The sequence below is a fragment of the Hetaerina americana genome, unplaced genomic scaffold (assembly GCF_022747635.1).
Source record: "Hetaerina americana unplaced genomic scaffold, ioHetAmer1.1.p SCAF_8, whole genome shotgun sequence".
NCBI classification, from domain to species: Eukaryota; Metazoa; Arthropoda; class Insecta; order Odonata; family Calopterygidae; genus Hetaerina; species Hetaerina americana.
The window spans coordinates 38,595,560-38,621,170 of NW_027287427.1; positions in this window are offsets into that span (position 1 = coordinate 38,595,560).

Below are 25,611 nucleotides of genomic sequence, written 5' to 3' on the forward strand. Positions count from 1 at the left end.
TGTGGTATCTTCATCTAAATTAATACTACCTTCAAATTAGAGATTGATTGGAAAACTCGCTTCATCTCGTCAAACATCCCTATTCTGTTCCTTCCCTTTCCTCGCTTGCCTAACATTCTCCCCTCTATTGCCGTCTTCAACATCCCACTGCCGGTCAATATCCCCTTAATTCACTTTTCCTGCCTCCACAGGATTTCGCCCAACAAACCCCTCTCTTCGCCCACCATACTAAGTACATCCTCATTTGTTTTCTTCTCGGCCCATTTCACCTTCTCCATTCTTCTCCACATACATTTCAAAAGCCTCCAGTCTACGTCTATCCTCCTGCTTCAATGACCACGTTTCCACGCCGTACATATCTACGGTCCAAATTAAAGTTTTTACGAGTCTTTTCTTAACGTCCTAACTCAACGTCCCCGTCATCAACTCCCTCCTCCTTGTGAAAGCCTCTTTGCCTAGCGCAATTCATCTCCTTACGTCCTTACTCCTTTGATCGCGTTGGTCCAAAACACTACCGAGATACGTAAACTGTTCTACCTGCTCTATATTTTGCCCACCTATTTTAGTGTTAAGCTTAGCCTTTTTCTTTCTAGATAATCGCATGACCTTTGTTTCATTAATATTGAATAATGCTCCAAAATAAATAAAAATACTGCTTATAAAGGAGTGTGATAAAAAGCATTTTCTTTTTGAAAGTTCAAAGGAGTTGTTAAGTATGAATTTGTATAATTTAAAGGTGAAGGTTATTCATCAAGACTATGGTAACAAAAATAAAATAAAATTAATATGCATTAAAGACACTGTTTCAATTCAGAATAAAATTATTGCATCCATCTAAGAGTTATTTTAGTTATGTCTCGTGGTTGGTTGCATAAATTGGAGCTTTGATTTGTGTTTTCTATCTGAATCCTTCAATAATTCCTAAAAAAATCCAAAAGGTGGTATAGGAAAAGGTTTGGTTTTAGTAAGATTCCAATTTCACTAGAATAGTGTTTAAGAATCAGCTATACTTATCTTGAGGCTTCTTTTCATAGTCAATTGAAGCAACAAACTATATTTTAATTTAGAAAAATGGGTTTCGTGTGGTAATTAAACGCTTATATTTAAAAAGGCTTAACACCGGAAAAGAAAAGTTGGATGAAGTTTATGGCACATCGACTCCTGTGTTTGCGCCTGTTTACAATTAAGTGAATGAGTTTAAATGTAGCCGTACATAAACAAATGATGAACATTATTCGGGACGTCCAGTGAAAGTAATTTCCTGCGATGTAATTGACGAAATTCACGATGTTGTTAGGATTGATCGACTAATCAAAGTTCACGAAATAGTTGAGGTAACAGGCATAAAATAAGGTACGTGCAGTTTTTTCAGTTTTGCACGAAATATTAGGTGTCGAAAAAATCTCAGCCTAATGGTTGTCACGATTGATCTAATTGTGGAATAAACGCTATAATGTGACCGATATAGAGGCCGGTTTGGCGATTTTCCGTCGGATTCCGGACGAGGTTTTGCGTCAATACACATACTGTGGAGGAAACATGGATACACTACTAAACCAGAGATAAGGAATTCAAAACACTGTGTTTTTGAAAAGCGATTCGGCTTCGAATAAGGCGAAGACGGTAAAATCGGCTGTTGAGGTGATGACGATTTTTTTGGCATTAAAGCTAAATCATCTGCCTCAATTACTTGAAAAAAAGACAATTGATAAATACAGAGAATAATACTTCGTAATTGCATCAGTTTGTGGAATAAATCAAGATGAAGTTATCATTTGGAAAATAAAATATTTCTCTGCCATCAAGCCAATGCGCAGGAGGCTAGGATTTTGTAACTTTCCCTATTTATGTATCTCGTAGGTATACTATCCAAAAGGCCAAAACTTGGCTGTTTTCAGATTTGTGCTAAATTAAAAAAAATACGAAGAATAAGGAAAGTCAACTATAGTAGCAACTGTACGATCACGTGCAATTATTCATGGATACGTTTGGATGAACGATTATTTGCATGAGAAAAGTTTACTTCTGTAGGGAACACCACTGGATTTTACTCAAAGATCAATAAAGCCTTCGGAGATAGGTAATTTTAAATTCATCAAAAATTGGTCGAAGTATCAGGGTACTGCCCGGGAGAAAATTTCACATCTTTAGGATTGACTTGTTTATACTTAAAAAATAGACTATCTTGTAGACTTTATTGCCTCGTTTGTACATCAGCAGTAATCAACCCGACCTTCGGGTTGATTACTGTGTTTATGGTTTATATATATATATATATATATATATATATATATATATATATATATATATATATATATATTTGTGTGTGTGTGTGTGTGTGTGTTTGTGTGTGTGTAGTTTATTGAAGTAGTGCATGTGGATATAAAATGAAATTTTGACGTATATTTGTTATTAGTGGACAAAAAGTATTTGTGGAGGTGAGTGAGGAAACTACAGTTGTCTTTTTACTACGTTGCTGAGTGCTACACTGGCATTTAAAAATGTTTTTGTGTTGCATGCGGAGAAATATTTTCTTTAATGTTGGGCGTTACTTCGGTTATGCCACAAGCCCCGTAAATTCTCAAGGGAGATTATGGTGACACATTACTAAAACCCACAAGATAAAGGTAAAAAAACACCAAAAATATGATATATTTATAATAAATCCCTCTTCCTTTATTCACCAGAGAAGACATTCGGCACTTAACGTGTTGGTAAAAAATTACTCGTCGTTGGAATAGTAATTCCGTTCGCCGACTCTGTTCATTTTATCAAATATTTCATTGCTAGATTTATGCTTCGCATAGACTCTTTTGTTGTTATTGTTGTTCGATCTACAGCGTTGAGTGACCAATTTCAAATACCGTGAATGCAGTTCATAGTAATAACACTTGAGATTCTCGACACTTCTATGGTTGAGAATTCATCTATTTTTGCTCCTCATGAGTATTTACGGATTTAGCTGTATTATAATGGCCGTTTCAGTAATCAAAGAGATGTCAGGTAGAAGATGAGATTTATCTCTTTTAATCTTCAATTCGTCCAGCTCTAATACATGCTATTATCACATAAAGCTAGGAAACAATATAAAAAACAGAAATAATATGCTCGAATGAGTTTTTTTCTTCTTTCACCACGACTAGGAGGACCGCTTTTTCACCAAAATTCATAGGATGGATTCATATGATTTAATAATGCCATAAAAATATTTGTGGAACGCTTGAATACATAAACTTAGCGCTCAATTTATTATGCTTTTTGATCATATGGCGGTGTAGAGATTCCTCCTGACTGGTGCTGGTTGCGCCAAGAAGATTCTCTACCTTGTAACAATGTTTATGGCACCTATTTCGATGCCAACTAAAAAAATACCGTCTTGTAATATCGACATATGAATCATCTGCCTGTGTCCGTTATCTGTTTGCACTGATTAAAATGGTAGTGCCATTTTCCAATTTTGGAATTTTAAAGACCTGCGATTTACGTTACCGTGAATGCGCATTAACATTTAAATAGCGTTATGTTAAATAAGCACTCGTTAAAATATAATTATTTGGTTACTTTTACAGTAATATGTGGTTTTAATCAGTTCATAACTGCTGAATTAGCACCGGAAAAGAACATTTACTATATCTGCATCCTAGAATCACTTCGCAAATCCTTAAGCATTCGCTTATTGAAGTAAAGGTGCATTATATTTCTTTAGTTGCATTTCGAAATAGACGGTTTTTATTAGTTTTCTAATGCTCTCGGTATTTTATTCATTTAAGTCGGCATTTTATCTCAGTTTGGACTTTGACTTAATTTATTCAATTACATATGTACTCGGATTTCATGCTGCTGTACGAAATTCTGCATCATATTAATTCTTTAACTATTAAGTTGGTTGAATACGCTTTTCATGATGAATCCGCGAGCCCTCGAAGGCGGCTTAGGGATTTGATGATCCCTTGGAGGAAGGCCTCCTGCGGTTGATCTTCTTAGCCTTAAAAGGACCCCTCTATTCCACCACCTCTGGTTTCCTGCGGTGATATCGGAGAGATATTTCAAATCCACGCGCATTAAGCCGACTGTCCAATATATTTCACCTCACGCGGAGCCTTTTATCCGTGTCCTCCTCGAAGGCCCCCTGCCGCGGACGCCCATTATTCCGCAAAACTTTTAAAAATCGTCGTCGTGCTCGGCTCGAATATGTATCTCGTTCATGGTTCCACCGGCGGTCGTATATCACTCGAATGACCTCATCATTCGTCTTCCTTCCTTTGATGGAACTGTAGGAGCCAATTATAAATCTCCTTCGATTCACTCCGCATTGTCGCCGCCGGGGCGTTGCATCTCATTTTGCATAGTCTCCTGTTGTTAGTTGTTCGTCATCGTGCACGCGTACGAGAGGTCGCCTGGGTCGACCGATGCCGCAACCCGCGCGTCACAGACGTAACGAGGTGTTGCATACCGTGGGCGTCTTCTCGCTCTTTATCTCTCGCTCCCCCCCCTCCTCCCCCCTTCCCTCTCTCCCTCACTCTCCCGTATCCGAAGGGGGAGATTTTAATTTGATGTCACCGGCGCGCCGCTGAGGTGATGTATTTCCTCGGGGAAGCGGCAAGGGGGTGGTGAGGTAGGTAACGTGATGTCACCGGGTCAGAACTCTCGTTTCTCCGGAGACTGTCGAGACGGACTGGCGAGACGGGCCTCGTTATTTACCGTTTGTGTGAACAACATCGTGGTCGTATGCACCACGTGACTCGGGGTCCAAGATTCAGTGCGCTTTCGTTGGCGAGTGTGCGTGGACGCATCTTTGGATTGTCGGCGATCAATTGGACTTGGAACTCTGGAAATATTTTATCTGTTTATTTTATCGTTGATGATTTTCTTCACTTGAAAAGTCTCGTAAAAGCCAGCCGCAGTGATCAACTCGAAGTTTGACTTTATTGGTGAGGGTAAAATTCACCTAATATTAAGCGCAGTAGCGGTTATAAAATTATCGCAACAGGGTAGTATTTTACCTTCTGACAAAGCTCAAAAGGCTTGTCGGAATAGCTAAGTAAGGCACTTAGATAAAAAAATAAATCAATTGGGATTCTGTACTTGTTTGTGCACTGAAACTGGTTCCTGTTGGTAAGCCAATCGTGGCCGTAAACTTACCTTGCTGACCACCTAATAAGCGCTTATGAAATATGTTCATTTTCATTGCATAGTTTCTCTTCCAAAAATTCGTTTTCTTCGTTTCTATGATCGTATTAAAGCCTTTATTCATTAATAAATCCTTTATTTATTTAGTTAGTTTCTGCCAGTTTTATCCATGGTAACAATAACAGAGTTGGATAGAATTATAGACTAACAAGATGGTGCACTTCATGATCGATATTTTTTATACACAATTGAGTATTCATTTACAAAGCAACCACAAAGGTTGATTTCACTGGAAAGGGTGGAATTTTCCTCATACTAAGGTCTATGCGGAATGTAAAATTCACACATTTCGGGTAGTTTGGCAGTGCCTTTCCTTCTGCACCGCCTGTGATTTCCCTGAAAGATCTCATACTCGAAAACTCACACAGCTTGGATAAAACTGTGAATTCCCAGAGGCGTCACGCATAATCGATCCTGGGTCCTCCTATCAGTATTCCATCCATCTAAGCAATTGAATGGGTTGCCACTCATATTTTGATTATTTATCAGATGTGGACTATAGGCCAAAGTGATATTCTATGTATCCGTGGACAAAGTAATGCCACTGAACTTCTAAGCCCTGCCTGACACATCAATAAATAATCTACATATTAACTATACATATTTTTACCTCACATACTTTCTACCGACCTTCATTACATGCCATATGCTTAAACCTTGTTTCATATTAACTGGCTAACACAACGTTCTCTCTTCTATGAATCTTCAGCATTAAACTCTTCATTACCCCTGCGTTCACTTTTTCTATTTCCTTCGCATTTCTTCCGGGAACCATTTCTTCTCGTCTACCGTCGTGTGTCAGTGTTCAGCTACGCACTTCATAATTAGCTTTCTAGTACTTTTCGTAAAAATATAAAGTTACCTTAGTTTTTAAACACTCCTCGTATAGTATGAAAACTTTCCTTATTCATATACACATATTTGTAAAGTCATTAATTTAATAAAATAAGGAAATTATTACCACATGGTGATAAATTGTGATTGTATTCAGGAAATAATTCTTCGTGATGTCGTTGTAATCTAATGAGAAATGTAGCCTGGCCCTACAATGGAATTTCTTTCAGAATCTGTAAGTTCATAAAACTTGGCACATCATATGATAATCAGTACAACCAGTTGTAATTATATTCGATTAATTTCAGCTTTTAACTCCATTGGTCCACATCCTGCAAATTAAAAGAATTAGAATCATCTTTTAAGTTTCCGAGTTAGCGATCATATTTGTTGAGAGTTTTCATTTATTTCCTTAGTTTTTTTGTACAATTGGAGAGTTTAAATCGATAACAGCCTTATATATTGCATTCGGCATGGGAATATTGCATGGCAGCAATGATTTTTGGCGTAATGTTCATTTATCCGTGAAATAGCTGTAGCTTTATAAATGCTATGGTAGCGCATTCCCTGCATTGTTTAGATATAAATCGCTACACATTATTTTTTATTTCAGTCAAAAAGTTAACGGTTATCCTCACTTTCATTAAGTTAAGCACAAGAGACGACCTTCATGTTCCTATATACTACAGCTAATATAAAACCTCTCATGAATTCATCGTATTAGCTTTATATTGGCTAGAAAAGTCTATTCAGTATGTGCTCTATACTTAAATTTTATTTCAGGAGAACAGAATTCATTTAGTTAATTACTTGATTAATATCATTGGGAACATTGTTTCACGAAATAATACATTGGACGTATTACCTAATTGTAGGAGCATTTATGGGGTGGGGGTTTACCGAGGTAGCGTGTCTGCCTGTGGAACCGAAGGCCGCTAGTTCATGGTATCGGCTACAGTACTGCGATGTGGAAGGAAGTGGGAAACCACCACATTATTCTCCCTATAAAATGCAGCCTTGCCTTGCATTCAAATATAGTAGAATGGAAAGATATGAGCTGCAGTTAACCATTCCTAGGATTGAAATACTGATAAACAGGAGCATTTAAAAAGATTTTTATTAAATATATTTGATTAATAACTCTTTAAGTTTGGAATGGAATATATTAATTAATCTCTCTTTCCTGTTTAAATTTACCTCAAATCACGCCTAATACGCCTTCACGTTGTACATACTTGTATGCAGATTGCTTAAATTAAAACATTTGGCGATATGTATATTACATGATGTATAGACGTGGTTAGCGAAGGTTTAAAGGAGTGCCTAGCGTCTGCAGCGCCTTTCACATGCATAGCCATCGACGTAAGAATTAATACACGTAGAATGCCTCATGGACGCGGCCTTGGTCGGCAAGATAGTCAATACAGCGCTCAGCGGGGCTCAGTAATCCCCTGCGGATGACATAATCGCGCATAAATCACGTGAACGCTGGAATGCAATGAATAGTTTGGCGCTTTTTGATTCACGCATCTCCCTGGATAGTAACTCGCTGTGATTTAGAGTTGAGGTTTTGAGTCAATGAAAATAGTGTGTGGTGAAATATTCGGTACGCCATCATAAAACACCCGGACACATAGAAATTTACTCGACTAGCGAAAATCATTTATGGCTTAGTCTTCGATTATAGAATTATTTACGCATACATTGTTCATTTGTGAACCATGTTATTAAACTAATGGAGTATACAAAATGGTGAGATATACTTTTTATTAATTCAATCTTCCGTGAATTGGTCCGCGATGGTCGGCTGAAGTAGGACTTTTTTATTCTTTCTTCTGCTGTCTATCCTTAGTTCACTCAGGATTGTGTTATACCAGACTCGCTTGACTGGTGAAATGTTACGTTTCTCTTTTCCGCGGGCTTAACTGTTTTCCAATGCTTTCTTTCAAAGTAATGTCGATGGAAAATCCTTGGATGTCACTCAGAGAACTCGAGTCGTGACTCGATATCCCGAGATACCGATAAGCCTTCAGCTTATTATCAGGTTTCCTATGGTCCTAACCACCAGAATGGACTCAACACCTATGACCGGAGCTGGAATCGAACTCGTAACCTTTGGGTTACAGGCAGGCAGGACAGGATCGCGTTACTCATCTGACTAACCCAACGACACCCGACGCTTTTGCAATTCTGTTGAATGGGCAAATCTCTTCACTTCTAAAGAAATCTGCTCTGATGCAGGAGAATTAAATCAGCTAATGGTCAGCCAGCAAAAAAAATCGAAACTTAACTCAGCATCAGAAAACCCTGCGACTACTTGTGATTCGAAATCATCATATTGTATTGCATGGAATCTTTGAAAGGATGCACATGCCCTCGTGATTTAATGAAAAAGATATAAACACGCTCATAGAGTTGTATTTCGACTAAAGGTGGTTTTAAAATTCTTAGTATTGGCATATGACTAAATAAACAAGGTTCCCGAAAGCTGTACAATATTTGTTTTTCACGCAATTTGGCTAAAAAGAAATTTTCACGACTGATTGAAGTCACGAGGCGGCCGACGTGTTTGAATTTTCTACGATTCTTTTCTTTCTATTATGAATGCAAAAACGTGAATCGCATAATCAAAATCATTTGGCATCTCTCCGGGAGATTGACCTACATGCAATTGCAGTTGCGGAAATGAACTTTATTATATCAAATGAACTGAATTAATTGCCTTTCACTTTATTGTTTGGCAACAGTAATTACCGAACATAATTGGCACATACAGAGAATAAACTATAAATCAGTCAATTGTTGATTTTTTCATTAAAAGGTAACCCATTCAGTCCGTGAAACTTTATGGTTGAATCGTGATGCCCAGGTTTACGTAATTAATAGAGAGAAACGTAATTAATAATACGAACGCCAATTCACGGTGCGGGTGAATTTGGTATTTAACTCCAAACACATTAGCATTCGTTAAATATATTCGCTGAATGGGAAAGTGACTGGGTAGCAAATGATGAATCGCCAAAAGAGAAAAAGGATTGATTGTTACAAGGGATCAAGAAACCAAATTAACCTTCCTATTCCATGGAATGAATAGTTTCGATGATTAGGAATGAATTATGCTCTGAAGCTAGAGCTTAGTTTTGTGTAATTTGTAAATAAATATCTTTTTGAGTTTCGTGATTTATTTCATTTTTCGTTTCTCTTTTAAGATAGATGTCTCGAATTGTTTGATTTTCACAGATGCCCGAGAATCTTGGATTTGAAGCCCGCTGTCTGGTTTTGCTGAAAATTATCAGCGTGATTTTCCGCTTTGACATTTTTTTGGTTCAAAATTACGTCATAATTTGGAGCACCTGAAACCAACCTCGCATTACTATTGCTTCTTGGCTAAGGCTTGAATTCTTTGAAGTGCTTCTGGTAAGGTTTGAATAAAAGGGAAGGAAAGTAAAAATTTTTGTGGTTTAATTTAAGCCGATTGCTGCCATAAGAGTCCACGGGAGCGCAGCAGAAATATCTACTGTAGTTGTATAAATGTACTTATCGAATGTTATATGAAAAACTTAGTTATCAAACCGAAGGTTGGTTAGAAAGGTGAGGGTAGAGCTTATCTCGTACGAAGCCCCATTCGGTTTGTGGAATTCAAAGGCCAGGCAGGGGTGCCAGTTGCTTTCCTACTGTGGCGTCTGTAGTTTTCAGTTAGGGTAAATATGAGGCTATCCTTAGGCATCACTCAAGAGTTAGTAGACTGGCCTTTACCCACTGAACTTAAACAACCATCATGCCCTATGGATTATTTATAAAAGAGAATGTATAAAGATGTTAAAAAGGACATTATCAAGATTTTATGTTTATTTATGGTTTATTATGCTTTCATTCTTATATTTTCGCAAACTATGGAAAGGCAAAACGAAATATTAAGTACTCCCTTTTTCTCACGTTTCAATTTTTAGTTTGGTAGTATTTTAAAGTTATCCCAGCTTAATGAACTATTGGGAACTATGTGTGCTTGATAATTCCTCGAATCAGAGAAAAGCCTCTGTGCCTATCTAGTCTCACTTACCGTCTTGTGCAGTGTCTTTCACACATTACCTTTCTCCGCCGTATTTTTACTGTCTCAGTTCGTGACAGATATACGGATCTTCTTATAATCACGGGGGCTCGGGATGGCACCGTAGCTAACGTGCTGGCTTCTCACAGACCCAGTTTTGAATCCCAGTGGTGGCAGATATTTTTAAGTGGTATCCCGATCCCTACTTGAGGTGCTTTGTGGAGAGCACTTTGAGTGAATTTGCCGTCAACGATCTGCGGACTGCAGACCCCTTGGCTCCTGTCGTCAAGAGTAGGCAAGTGCCGGTGTGTAGGCAAGTGCAAGTGTGGGTTTCTCTCCACCCTTCTTCCTTTCCTGTCTATCTCTAATGGCACAATTGACCTCAGCTGTTGGTCTAAAACTACGACTACTTATTACAATCGCTTATTGGATCAACTTACATGACCTACTTACTTAACACTTGATCCGTTTTGTATCAGAAACTCGCCTAGTATTCAATTCTAGGCTACCTAATGTAGTTTTTCCGCTGATATTCTCTCTAGAGGCCAAACGGAATATTTGTATGTTGCGTATTTCATATGAGTTTTTTTAAATACTCCTTGTTTACTGCGGTGTTTGAGCATTGTATGCTTATGATTGGCGGGTTGGAGACAAGGTCTGTTTTCGGCTCGAGTCGGATGGCAAGTATAGGCATCCTGAATAATTTAAATTAATAAAACAAATGATTAAGAAATCTGTGGAACATTTTTCTTCTTCTGTGGCATCAATGTCACCTAGAAGCAGAGAAATCATATTCGTGAACTCCCACTTGAGGTTGCCCGTTCCATTTGATATTTCAGACTTCTGCCAATGTCTTAAAATTAGAATGGGACTCCAAGACCAACTCCATTGAGTCTCATTCTCCTCATTAGTTCGAAAAAATCGAACCTGAAAGGCTTGTTTCAAGCAAAAGAAATGATTTATGCTAAGATCCTTCACCCCAATACAATTTTGAGTGATTCCGAATGAAAGCAGATTACGTTACGAGGTGATTGAATTAAAGTCTGCGATCTATGATGGTGATTAGGTGGATTATGCCTACCACTAAATGTTATCAAAGTACTGTCCACGAGAACTGAGATATGTGATACTGGCATTTGACACAGGAATATGAGTAGATTGAAGATCCAGTCAAGTGTTGATTAATGTATTTTCACTAGATTCTACTCCTTTTACGAGAGTTTTACTCAATATATTCCTGATAATCATGGATACACCTTTCCGACAAATTTTCTTTAATCATTGACCGGTGGTTTAAATCTTTGATGCTGATATTCAGGTTTCTTGGACATCTAGTAGTATGTATGCTAACGTTGTATTCCGGGAAGATCATATATTATCATTCTAATGGCCTGTCCAATAATACAGGATTCAATATGTAATTCAAAGCGCTGCATCTGTGAGAATTAAGTATGTCATTAAAGCATTTTTCCAGATTTATCCTTTAATATTTATATATTCATTCCCATGTAGCTACGTTCTAGGTTGAGCGCGAAGAACTTTAAATTGAGAAAATCAGGCCCTAATTCAAATTCGCTAATGATTGAACAGATATCGAGTTTTCTTGAATGATAAATCGAACACCGAGTCAGCATTTTCAGGGATGAGATCTATAATTTTATAATGCGGTGTAAAATTGAAATATTTCATGAAATGTTAGTTCGTTTAAGATGAAATTTATGGTTATATTTCATCATCATCTGCAGCTCTACATCCTGGTGTGGGCCTTGGCTTCCTCTATGATATGCCTCCATTCAGAGTTCTTGTTCTTGCTTTTTCCTTCCATCTTGGAACTACCATTGCATTCAAATCATCCTCCACATCCTGCAGCCATCTCTTCCTTGGTCTACCTCTTCTTCTGACTCTTTCCATCTTGCTATTAAGTATCAGTTTGGGCATTCTGTCATTTTCCATCCTTTCTACATGACCCAACCGTGCCATCCGCAGTGACTTGGCAAATCTGACTAGGCCCTCCCCTTTTAGTAGTTCATTTATCTCCATGTTCATTCTAATTCTCTATCTCTCTCCTTCTCTAATTGGGCCATAGACTCTCCTTGTGATTTTTCTTTCAAATTTTCTGAGGGTGTCTTCTTTCTGACTTGTAAATGTCCATGTCCCAGCTTCATAAGTTACAACGGGTCTAATAAGCGTTTTATAGACCTTCAATTATGTATTCCTTGATAGTAAAATTGTTTTGAGGAGTGTTCTATTTGCAAAATATGCCCTGTTACCTTCCATCAGCCTCAAACTCATAATTCATAATTATTATATTTTGCAGATCCCGCTTGTTCTGAGAAGCTGACATTTTCAAGTATTTGGTCTTCTCTTCACTAACCTTCAGCCCCACTTCTTTACCAGTGTTTTCTAAAATTTTAAATATGTCTTTTAGGTCATTCACATTTTGTGCAATTAGTGCTATATCGTCTGCATATGCGAATCCTGGTTATATTTATAAGTACTTATGATCGGGGTGAGACAGCGATGTCGGTGATAGGGAAGAATTTTTTCATGTTGGCAGCACTGTGGGCGTAGGGACGGGCGTTTTATAAATTTTGACGGGGGTCTGGAAATGGCGTCGTGATTGGCACAAGTGTGCGTGAGTGGAAGAGAGGGATGACGTGATATGTGTGGCTTCAAGAACACGATTCTCGCGACAACGTCTTTGTTTGCTGGTTTTACCTTGGGTACCCTTCTTGTGGCGTCACTCGAATTTATCTCTAAGAAATGTCGCAATTCTTTCTGGGAGCTTTCCGAATGCGATGCAGAAAAAATGGCAATAGTGTCTAATCATATTCATTGCTCAGATTACGAGTGAGCTTTCGAAAATATAAGTATTGCTACAAATGATGGACCTTTTCCTGTTCCTCTTTCGATTTTAGTGATTAGCTAAGCTCTAAAGTTGGTGAGCATTATTGCTCCAATAAATGTTTGTGATAAAAATATATAATATACAAAATCTCTTCCAAAAAAAATTTTTTTTAATAAAAAAATTTCCATTCGTATCTACTCATTTGTGTTCCACTTGTGGTAAAAGTTGCAGATTGACCATCGACAAAGTATGAAGAAATTGTTTCAAGTCGTTAAGAAACTCTTGACGGGTGCTAATTATTAGGCGTCAAAAGTTGAGCTGTATAACCTCCGACTTGCCGAATCACCTCTTTTCAAAAAATATAAACTGTAGTCCCCGATTCATTTATCAAGTTCCAAATAAGAAAAAGTGGTTTTTACTTTTGTATAAAAAAATAATTAATTGTAACACTTACCCCTTTATATTAATATTACTGAAAAACTAGTGCCATTACGTAATTGAATTGTTAAACACACTTCAAACAATTTTTCCTCAAATTACATGTAACCTCGTCAAAGAAACACAGCTTGTATATTCGTAGTTTGCCCCTGATATGTTCATTGAGATGTTAGTCTGGTGTGGTGGCATAAGTGCATCGCAGTGAACACCTTTTTTTGCACCAGGGACAGGAAAAAAATTAAATCAAAAGAAGGAGAAAAGTACTTGGGTTGAAGGAGAGCTCGAAGCGAGCGAGATCTTATCAATGGATGGGTTCCGCCAAACAATACGTTTACATTGTATCGCCTTCGCCGAACGAACGTCAGACCGTTTCTAGAACCCCACTGAGAGTTTGATTTTGCGCTATTGTCCTCTTGCTAGACCCTTCATCCTTGTCCTGTAATATTCTTGGAACTTATCATCAACTAGATCTGGAAAATAGATCGCTGCCCGTCGTTGGCCTATTGTTCTTCATGAATAATCTCAGCATTTTTCTGTCTCCTGTCTTTCTCGGTATGTTCGCCCAGAATATGGTTTCCTTTCATAGTACATTTGTGCAGTGATATCAGAACTAAATTTGTCCATTCAATTGTTTCTCGATGAACCGTCCTCCCATTTCTCCATGCCCGGGGTAACTGGTCCTTCTTTATATTTTGATCGAAATAATCATTGCATGTTGAAATATGACCTCAGGAACTTGACTTTTCCATAATTATTATCTTCCAAATTTTCAAACGTCCAGTATAGCACTAATTTTTACGGTATACAGTTACGATGGGGTATCTTAAACTTTAAATTATTACAAGGAAATAATCGAGATAGAAACATAATTTTAATTTATAATTCTTAAGACTTATCTACATAGTCATCATCCAGAGTTAAATATTTCTCCCAGCGTTCCATGACCTTTCCAAGGCCGCCATTGTGGAGCTCAGCAGGTTGAGTCGATAAGCATTGTTCCTTACTCTTGATATCATTTGTGTTGACGAATCTCCGGCGCAGCAATGTTTTTTTGAGCTCTGGGACTAAGAAAAAGTCCCTTGGGCTAGATCGGGAGAAAAGGGCGGATGTGGCAAAATTTAAAAGCCACATGGCCTTGATTGCAGCTCGCGCCGTGTTTTCATCTGAAAAGGAGTCAGTAGTCTTCATCAGTAGTTCTTCGTGAATACGAGGGTCATCCGGAAAGTAGTACCCGTTCGTGAAATAAAGACACAAAAGTAAATATTAACAAACATAAAAAATTTTATTTGAAAGAGGATACTTTAAACTACTTCTCAACATAATCTCCAAGCAAATTAAGGCATTTGTCATAACGTGTGACAAGTTTCTGTATTCCTGCTGCATAGTCCTTCGCCGCCAGCTCATTGAGATACGCGAGGGACCCATCTTGCACAAATTTTTGCATAATGCAGATGGTGTTTAACAATTTCATGAACAATTGTTCGAGAAACATTGGGAAAATGCTCACAGATGTCATCAATTGTGACGCGCCGATCGTTCCTCACGAATTCGTCAACTGAGCTCACCAGTTGGTCTGTAATGACAGACGGTCTCCCCGAACGCTCATCGTCGTGTGTGTTCCCCCTCCCCATGTTGAAGTTGCGACACCACCGCCGAACAGACGACTCGTCCATTACATTGTCTCCATACACCTCCTTTAATTGGCGATGAATATCACATGGGCGAACGTTTCTTGCATTGAGGAATTTAATCACTGCCCTCACTTCACAACTGGCGGCGTTCTCAATTTTTTTAAACATTGTAAAAAATCACAGAAACAACACAGGCAATGCTAGCGTCACGCAACTTGGCTCAGAGAAGGCAGACAAGCCACTGAAGCTATCTGACCTCGTCCAGCGGCTACTCGCGTCGTCAGCACTTCATGCGGCACGAACGGGTACTACTTTCCGGATGACCCTCGTATATCTCCACACATTTCCGTGACAAAGATCAGTCTCATTCGTCATTGATCATATGGATGATTGCTCTTTGATCTAATATAAGTCCTCCACTTTCTTCACTGTGACAGTGTCGTCCGTGAGTGATGGCCTTTCACTTCTTGGATCGTCTTTGAAGGATATTTTGCCATTCTGAAAATTCCTTTTCTACCTCACAACTGAATCATATAACGGGATATCATTTTCATTAACAGCCATCATTTCGTCGTGGATTTGTCGGGCACTGTTATGTTTCAAATGAAGGAACTTGAACACACTGCGAGCCTGTATCTCCTCCATGCTGCGAGTTAATTCAATCAACGTTGCCCTGAAACAAAAGAAGAAACATTTATACCTGTAAATTACAACATTATGTGAATAAGGATCCATTAATGTACGGAATAAATGTTATTAAGATGGATGGGTTATTTCTTAGCAATAATTATGTAAAAACGATATCCCCGCGAGCATTATATAATGCGATGCATACAGGTATCATGATATCCTTTTATAACAATATCCAATTTGCACGATAGGCATGTTGGACATATGAGATATTACAGAACAATTAAATATAATGTAGGATATATGGTTTGTCCATAGTTAAACGAAGCGGACTAACGACATGTACCTATGTTCAGTCTCTCTATCAATAGCCTATCCTAAACGGTAAACATCAGAAAGAAGCAACAGGAGAATGGAGTAGCAGAGATATTTAAGTTCAAAGATAATCAATTACATTGGCCATCACTTCTTACGAAAAGGAAGTAGTGTAATGGGGTACTGGAACAACTAGACTGGAATAATTACGATTTTCCGAAGTAATAAGACTTTTCGATGGGTACAGAATGCCAGAGTATAATTGTGACAGAGAGAATTTTTAGGACCCTATGTTATGTCATGAAATCAGTCCATCTGGATAAAGTAAGAGGAATAGACCAGCATGGGTGGATTTAAATAATTCAATGAACATAAATGTAAACTGAAAGCCCTATTACGAGAATATCCCATTCACTTCGATTTACATAAGATAGAGATTAGTGTCTTCTCTTCTCCAGGCACACACATCCCCCGTACGACTTTGAGGATGCATAACAAATGTTATACATGCAATTAGTTGATTCGTTGAGACTCCATTGATTTTTGACCACTGACTTATATAGTGACTTATATACTTCAATTGTAATAAAGTTTGTTAAGTCTGATTTTAATCCTTGTTTATGCTCTAGGGAATAATTATTTTCCTGGGAAGAGGACGAAAGTTTATTATTGCTTAATATTTTGTAACTTTACAGAGCAATGTGGTCTGACTCTAGCTTTCGTGAATTTTCAACTCATTTTGTTCATTTTTCACTTGTTTCTACAAGTTTATAACGAAAATGCTTGGAATTATCATCAAACGTCATTGACGACCGCAAAGAAATTGCCTACGATAAAAGTGGGTCTCTCATTAAACGCCTTATTTCACACAGAAGAACTATCAGATAGAAGAAAGCTTTCGCTTAAAGACTATGGGAGATATGCATTGCTTCCGGGTGTCGTATGAGCGGCCGTATTCAAAGTAACTTCAGTTGACTTTCCCTGACCTTCTCCGGCCTATGCGATCTCACTTTTGATTGAGGTGTTCCCCAATACTCGACGAGGTATCAACTTTCAGCATAACAAATGTCTTACCGGTTCCGGCGAAGCTTAAAGATTAGCATTTCCTTTCGAGATCGATGTGTTTCTAGAATCCTCACTTCACCGCTCTTTCGTCAGTATTCTATCCCGCCTCCGATCTCCCCTTCATTTCCTTTCTCTTTCGCTGAAGTTCCACGTTGTCAAGACGCGTCGATGCCATCATTATCTCTACACGCAGCCAGTCGTTTTAAAGAGGGTAGACTAAGCGATCCCGGTTTTCCGAGCTGGGCGTCGTGCCACTAAGGAGGAAAGGCTTTTCTGAGTAAGAAATATGCCTTGCTCTCTCGATTCCCTTCCTTATGTACAGTATGATGCGCACAGCTGCCTTAACTGAGCCATGATATAAAGGCCAATGTTATGAGGCGAAAGCTTTCCTTAGTTAAAAATAGCTCATTACATCATCAGTTTTTTCTTCGACACTGAAGTATTGGCTGAAGTCTCTGAAATTTCCTTCCCTTTTGTTTCTATCTTGCGAAATGTTCACCAAATTCTCACAATTAATTTACTGTTGACAGTTTTTTATCATAATTCGTAGTATATCATGGCCTAGGAAGAAATAACCTGCATGGACGAAATGGAGTATACGCTATAATTGTGACACAAACAGGAGATCTCCAGGAGACCAGCATTGCTTTATATGCATTAATTCCAAGAAATGAGTGAGCCTAAACTTAAAATCCGATTTATATGCCCTGCCGGAAAATGTTGACCAACATTTCGGGGTGCTAAGTTGGTCTATTATTTTTTAATATCAAAGATGTAATATAACAGAAACAAAGAAGTTTATTGAAACTGAGTCTTACATTCAAGAGAAGGTACCGATCTTGGAGTGTGAAAGCCTGGTGTTTTATCGGGTAAGTGAAAATTGGTGACCGATTCTCCAGCGAAAAAGCAAGATGCACTCCATTGTACCGATTTTCGCTCCCATTCGTCACTTTTAATAATAAACTAGCCTCTCAGTTTTTTCCATTCGTCGATTTTCTCTTGTAAGTTTCTTTGCAGGATCCGGTTCTAGATTCTGTATCGATTCCAGTGAGGTAACGACCTGTAAGCGATTATAAAAGAATGAGCAACTTTACAGAATATGTAATCACCTTAATCATTCCCGTATTAATTTCTTCGGTGATTTTAAAGTACTGCAATGCTAAAATTAGGTTAGTTATGGAAATTAGAATATCATCCTGGAAACATAATTTTCTGACTTGTGTTCTTGAGCTTTGGAATTTACGATTAATGTATATCGGCAGTTGGAGTTTTTCTGCATTGCGAACTCTTCCTAAGTTCATCATTGCTCGGGACAATTTGAATTGTAGCAAAACCTTTCAAAGTATGTATTTGAATTCTATAATATGTGCACTTCAATTAATGTTTGAAGTTGTGGCCGATTTTCCATTTAATGTATGACTTGTCTACTTTGAAGTAGCTCGTACTCCCATATGTTAGCGTTCATAATGTTGTCGATTTATCGTGCGTAAAATCCAAGCCATAACTAAGAATGTATGGCATTATAAGCAAAAATATATCATAGAAAAACATACTATCGTACTCTATGTCGTATGAAGTAAGAACAAGAATCTTAAAAATTGATCGCGAAACATTTGGAGAATGAGTGATTCTACCCTGAACGTGACAAGTCATATCTAGGGAATTTACAGCGAGATACCAAATAAAAAATTCTCAAAGACAAATGTGTATCCCCACACCAGTGATTGATTATTTAGTCAAATTCTAGTTCCTCATAAGCATTTCCACTATAATAATTATGTAAGCAATATTTCTTTCTGTGTTCCAGATTGTTTCTTGGCGTTTCTTCTTTCCACCCATAACTTCACTCTTTTCTGTTGGTAAATATAGCATCGCGACTCACCAAAATACTCTAGAGGTATGGCAACAGTTTATTTAGTTGTTTTTATTCCAGTTTTTGCCCAATTTTAGTAACGAAGGACTCGTGTAATTAACTATTGTATCCGTTTATTTCCTTTACGGGGTTAATAAAAACTTATACGTGATATAAAACCCATGCGACTGTATTGAAGCCATTTTAGTTCCTTACAAAATTTTGGCATAAGCGAGAATGCTTACTTTGCCAACATTTTACTTTGAATTAAACTTATTGTTCGTCGCCAAAATACTGATCACCCATTGGGAAGAACCATTATTATTTTTTTCACATAGTAGTGATAGTGAAATTAGTCACGAACGTTTGATTTCTTCAGTAATTTGACGTTCCAAAATCCTTTAGCCTCGCAATTTACATCATCCTTATTAGTGACTGGAATTTTTAAAGACAATATTAAATAAATCCATGGTAGATATAATTGTAGATTAATCATGTTCTGCCAAAATTTAATCATTTTGCGACGCATTGCACCTTGCGCAAGCTAATTTGCAATCGTAGTTGCAGCGAATAGCTAGTAGTTTTTCAAAAGCGAAAAGCTTATTCGAAGGTCCCATTTTTAAATCTTCATCGGGTTTTCAATTCATGGCGTCTCATCGTATTCGAGATTTTCGTGAGCCTCTTCCGTCCGCACAAGGCCTTGCTATTCCCCTCGTCAATCCGGTGCGAGCAGCTGTGGGGCGCGTCGCGATCCGCCAGCGTATCGATATAATTACCAACTTCCGACGCGTGATCCGCATCGAAGGACCATCATGGACACGAAACATCGAGGCGACCTATTATTAATCTATCTCCCTCGCTATTATAGTTCCCCGTCCGATTCCCCATCCGCCGTCCCCTCTCCACCTGCAAGGGCTCCGCTGTCGTCTTCAGGCGCATTGGGATGAAAACTGCCCTTCCAGATAAGGGGGGAGGGGGAGCGACGGGCGATTAATTCCTGTCCCTCCCACCCCCGCTCGCCTCCTCCTCACTTCACCCTCAACCTCTTTCTCAGGGTTCCACCGAGCGAATTCTTTTTTTTTCACCTTTCTCCCATCCTCTGTGCAGCATCCCCCTTTCTCCTGTCATCGTCTCTCCCGCCGCAATCCTGATCTCCAAGCGCTTCACTCACGTTTTTGCGATATTGCAATGTATCGCGAGTTTTATACTCGGATGTTCATTCGAAAATGGCCCAAGTACTTTCTTGATGCGCGATGTTTAAATGCAAATATGGGATGTGTTATGTTCCATTTTTAGCATGATACCTCCACTGTTAAAAAAATCGAACTAATGTGATAAATGAGGTTAAAAGATTACGGCATATCATTGAATATGAAGGAAAATAATAAAATAGTGGTGGTGAAATTGGAGACTTCTTAAATTGAAGTTGTTGGTACACATTTTAAGCGACCAGTATAATCACAACCGTCCAAGAATTAGGTGTAATAGTAAAACCCACCTTAAGCGGGAATCGAACCCGCGTCCTTTGTTTTAGCCGATAATTTGAAGTATCGTATGTACAAGTATGTTTGCCTTTCATCCATATCACTCTGGGTGGAGGATTCATGCGGAATTCGAACGAAGTTGTGAGTGAATGAAAATCTTCATGCCGTTAAGTACCGCAATAACATGTAATCGCTAAATGTTATCAAACCATATAGCCTTAATGAAAATTGCACTGTGACAGACATAGCACCTAGGAAGTGAAATACAACATCGGCTTTTTACATGAATTGTGATTCCAATCATACATTGATATATTTGTGATGCTCGGTTTATATTTCTATTTAATTAAAATTCGAGCATCGTTCCATGCAACATCTCCCTGTGCTTATTAGGAGAAATAAATGGAAATCAGAATTCAGCCGTCACAAGGTAAATTTATCAGAATTTCCCATGTTCTTCCAGCACATGAAACCGAAAATATTTTAGTATTCTAATTTTTAGAAGAATACGGGCTTGTTAAATATTACCAAAGACGGCGATATCGCTAAATTCGGTGTTTGTTGTAACCTATAAATCTGCAGAGAAAAGTCTAAGTTTTTATTCGAGATAAATAACAGATTTAGATTTTGTCGACTTACCTTCATTATTTTCGACATATAGTATGTACTACTGCTTCTGAAGGTAACTCAGGTGTCTAGACTTTGAAATACGGAAGAGTATTCCCATTCATAATTTCCACTCACTAATTGGGAAGGAACTTTCAAGGACTAAGAATCAAGCAGCTATTTCTGTATGCAGCTGCAATCCAATTTCCTTTGCGCTTTAGGATCCCATCTAGAGTGCCGGTTGACTTCTATGAATTCAATGAAAATGAGAATAGGTGTGATCTCTCTTCGTTGATGTGTATCCTATGGGGGTTATGCCCATGATTTAGATCTGCAATTATGTTTCTCACGAATATACATCCTCGTATCCATTTGCTATCATCGAAATAATCTCCAACGAGCAATTTTGTCTTTGTATACGAGTAGTTTGACATTTGGAAAGGATTGTAAGATTTTGGACCCAAGATTGAAGCTGTTTCACACCGTTATTTTAAATTTAGTTTTATAGTGGCATCAGATCACAGTATTCATTGCTGTGTTTTAGATTTAATCAGCGTGACTACATTTGTGTGAATTTATATTCTTGTGCTACTCTCTTGATGTTATATCTTGTTTCGAGTTTATCCCTAAAAAAAGTTAATGAAATAATTTAAATTAAATGAACATAAATTCGAAAAATTGGTTTTCAAAGTTCTGCTAATTTTTCTTTGGAAATGAAAAACAGTAACTTTGTGATTCTACGGAAAAATTTTTATTACGAGGCGACCCGGGTTTCGACGTTCAACGTCATCTTCAGGTGAAGGTGACGTTGAACTTTGAAGATGACGTTGAATGCCGAAACCCGGGTCGTCTCGTAATAAAAATTTTTCACTAGAATCACAAAGTTACTGTTTTTCATTTCCAATATGGATCGATTCCATAAAGCTACCATCGAAATTTTGATTGAAAAATAATGATTTTGTTTGGTCCGAGTTAATCCGGTTTCAATTCCAGTTAGATTGATTTCGGTGTACCATCGCTCGTCCGCGAATTTTTCTATCACATATTTCTATCTTAATTTCTTTAATTTGATTTCTAAAAATGCCTTCGGCCCTAGCCAAACCTAAGGTTTTTGGTCCGCCTATCATAATTCAGCTTTTACGTCGTGACGAAAGAGTACCATTTTTCTATTTACTCTTTTGAAATTTTCGATGCCTTATTAATTGACAGTTGTAAATTAGTTAAAATCTAATTGCTGTGCGAAGCTCTGGGCGCTGATTGCTGGGATTTAATTTGAAGAAGATCGCAGTTTTAATGGAATTGTATGTGTCCGTATGGCATGGAAATATTGATTGTTTGGGTTTGTGTACATATAAGGGCTACCACAGTGTTTCAAACTCGCTTTCTTATCTAAAACATTTTTCTCCCTCTTCTCCCCGTCACTCCCACCACCATCCATCATTTCATTCCTTCTCCCCAAACCCTCCTTTCTCTCTTCCTTTGCTTACCTCCCTGACGTCTCACACGACAACCATTATTCTTCTGCTATTATCCTCCTCTTTTATAACCGCGCGGTTACGATGGTCCACGACCTCTCCATTGTTGAGATTTTTGGCTCCATCGCAAGAGAGGTGTGGCCAGCCAACCTCACCGGACTCTTTTAAAACAATAAACCATGCTCTCCTCGTGAATCCGCATCGGTTTTTTTTCTCGTCCGTCGGAGTTGGTTTCTTTTTGGTTTTTGGATAATGACTCTATTTCCCCCCTCTGTTAGCCCTCGCTTTGAGCATGAAATGAGCCGCCTTTGCCGCGATCGCTTTTGTATCGGTAGGCAATGGCAATACTGGAGTTCACGAGCCGTAAAGGGAGTTCACTAGAAAATGGAGGATGTAAAGGCTTGAAGAAATCTGTTTCAGCGCAGATATTTTCAGTCGAATTGCATTACCACCGCAAGGTATAAGTAGTACACTAATGCTCTACTTTAAAATCTTTAAGTCCTAGTTTAGTAATCGTATTTGTTATCTCATGCTTATCACTAGGCGAAGGCATTCCACCAGCTTCTATTTTCATGACGTGAGCCTTAACTCCTATATCAACCAGTGGATACACCTATTCCTGGTTAAGGTCATTTTTCCATCCTCAGCCCGTATTCGAATTAAAGAGAAGGGTGAATGTTGCAATTAGGTCCACTTCGCTTCACCACGCATGCATGTATTTCTTTAGTTTATAACGAATTATACAAGTTACCAAATACTTCGTTTGATATTACTTCATAAATAACTCTGTCGGATGAAGTCTGAATCCGAACACGGCCAAAAATTGATACGATGTCATCGTATATTTTCAAAATTTGCTTTGCGTCTTGTTGCCCGGAATATCATTCAAGGTTTTGATGGCTCATAGTCATCTTTTTAGCACTCGGGTCTTGACCGGTTTTGGATCCACTGGTATGGGTGATATACTGCAAATACTAATTTAATTCAAAGCATATTGAAGAAAATGTAAAGACATAACTCGGCAGGCCGGAGGCTAAAATAGCATTAGAATATCATAAATTAAATTTATATCACTCATTCCCACTTTGATTTCTGTAAATTATTTCGCAACTGCATTGAATTTCAATGCATTAATCCCCGTCAAATAAAGTTGAGAATATTTTTCATTCTTTACTATAATCTCTTTCTTTATGAAAACTTTCTCGACTGCCACAATCGCCCATCAGCGACGAATCCCGAGGCACTGACTTGTTGAAAATACATATAACCATCAATGAGTCCGGCCAAAATGTTCGCTGTAAAAACGGTATTCATAGATCTTTGTGGATTAAATTGCAGGGCGAAAATTTTCCTTGTGATCCACCCGGAGATATGTTTTTATTTGTTCTCTCTGAGGATCCCTTACATGGTACATTAACGTCGCGTTAGAGGCACGGAGAGGTTCTCTAAATTGTCGTGATTGCCAGGGCGGATTGGCAGTGTCTCGCCGCCTGTCTCCTCACTATCACTCGGAACCCCACCTCTATGACTCCGGTGCAGCGATCGCAGCTCCTGATAGCTAGCATCTCCATTCCCTCGTCTCCGTTGTTCATCTTCCCTTCGCGCGGGTCGCGCCGTAAACATCGCCGCCGTCTCTGTGGCGTCCGGGCCCTCCCCTTCTATTTCCGTCATCAATCCCCTGCGCCACTTCCAATCCCTGTCGCCCCGGTTCTAGCGCATCCGAGAGGAAATTGCCTTGAAGTTTTATGTGCAGGAGTTCTCTGCGGGAAGAAAAAACTTCCTCTGCTACATCTTGATCTCGGCGTTAAGTTGTCACCGTGGATACTCCGCTATCCCGAGAATTATTCAATATCGCAGAGTCGGCTGGGGATGTTAAGTGCGAGTCATTCTCTTGTACCGCTATAATTGCGCCACTTGCTAATAATTACCGCGGTGAAACGTATTGTCTATCTGCCTCCATCCGAGATGACACCTCACCCCCGTAGGTTAAAATTTTTTTGTCGGCCAATGGGCCTTTATTTCTCTGGGTGGATTTATAGGTATTGCGCGCGTTGCGCGAGTGGGAACGTCTCCTCATGCTGTTCTAAATACGTGCTCAGCTTCCGTTCTTCATTCTTTAACTCTTCTCATACAACGGAAGATGTGTTTACCGCCATGACTCCGATTTTTGGTTCAATGGAGCCTGGTGCCTTCGTTTCATTTTATTCTCGTAGATGGAAGATGATTTAATTTAAAACGGTGATTTTTTTCCAAAACAACAGAATATTTGTGACTGTTTCCAATGAAAATTTAATTTTATCTGATCAAAATTTGAATCAAAATCTCCTTTTTCGTGATATATTGTGTCCCCGTTATACTGCTAAGCCATAACTCTTGAAAGTTAATTAATGAAGATTGAAATTTCCTGTTTTATAATTTTCCTCCGCGTTATTATTTTCTATCTAGGAGTAAGTAAGATTTTTCTCTGCAATCCAGCCCATGGTGTTTGACTGGAGACACTAAATTCAATTGAAAGATATGTAGGGATTGAGAAATATTTTTAATTGCTCGACTCATCTTTGGGGGATCTTCATAAAATATTTCCATAGAGTAATTTTTGTGTAAAAATAAATCCCTCAATTTATAAATCCAGGAATACTTATAATTATTTTATTTTATCCCCAATGGACAAACTTTGAGTTTGGATTCAAAATTTATTGCAACCAACCCGCCATTTTTTTTACAAATGATTTCTCTATCGCCTTCATCTTCCCTGTCACGACTTATAATTTATTGAGATCGATTTATTTAGAAATACTATTAATACTTCGTTTTTAAATGTAACCGTGTACGAATAAAATGTATTTCAATGGAATATTGCTAAAAATTCAATCCTTAAAATGAACATTAAAAACTATTAATCAATGAAACTTTATTTTAGCTTTTCGACTTGAGAAATTCATCAATTAGCATTATCTAAAATCCTCTTTAATTCCTTTTAAGAAGAAATGTTTTACCATATGTGTTAATATGTACTGTTTTAAAATATGTTAAGCCTGAGTAATCATTGTGGATAAACTTCAATGATAACAATCATTTATAAGCCAATAACATTTCTTTATATTTATTCAAGTAATGCACGATACGAAGTTTTGCTCTAAATTTCAGTTCAAGCGAGAGAGAAGACAATTCTTTGATATTTCCTCACTGATTTCG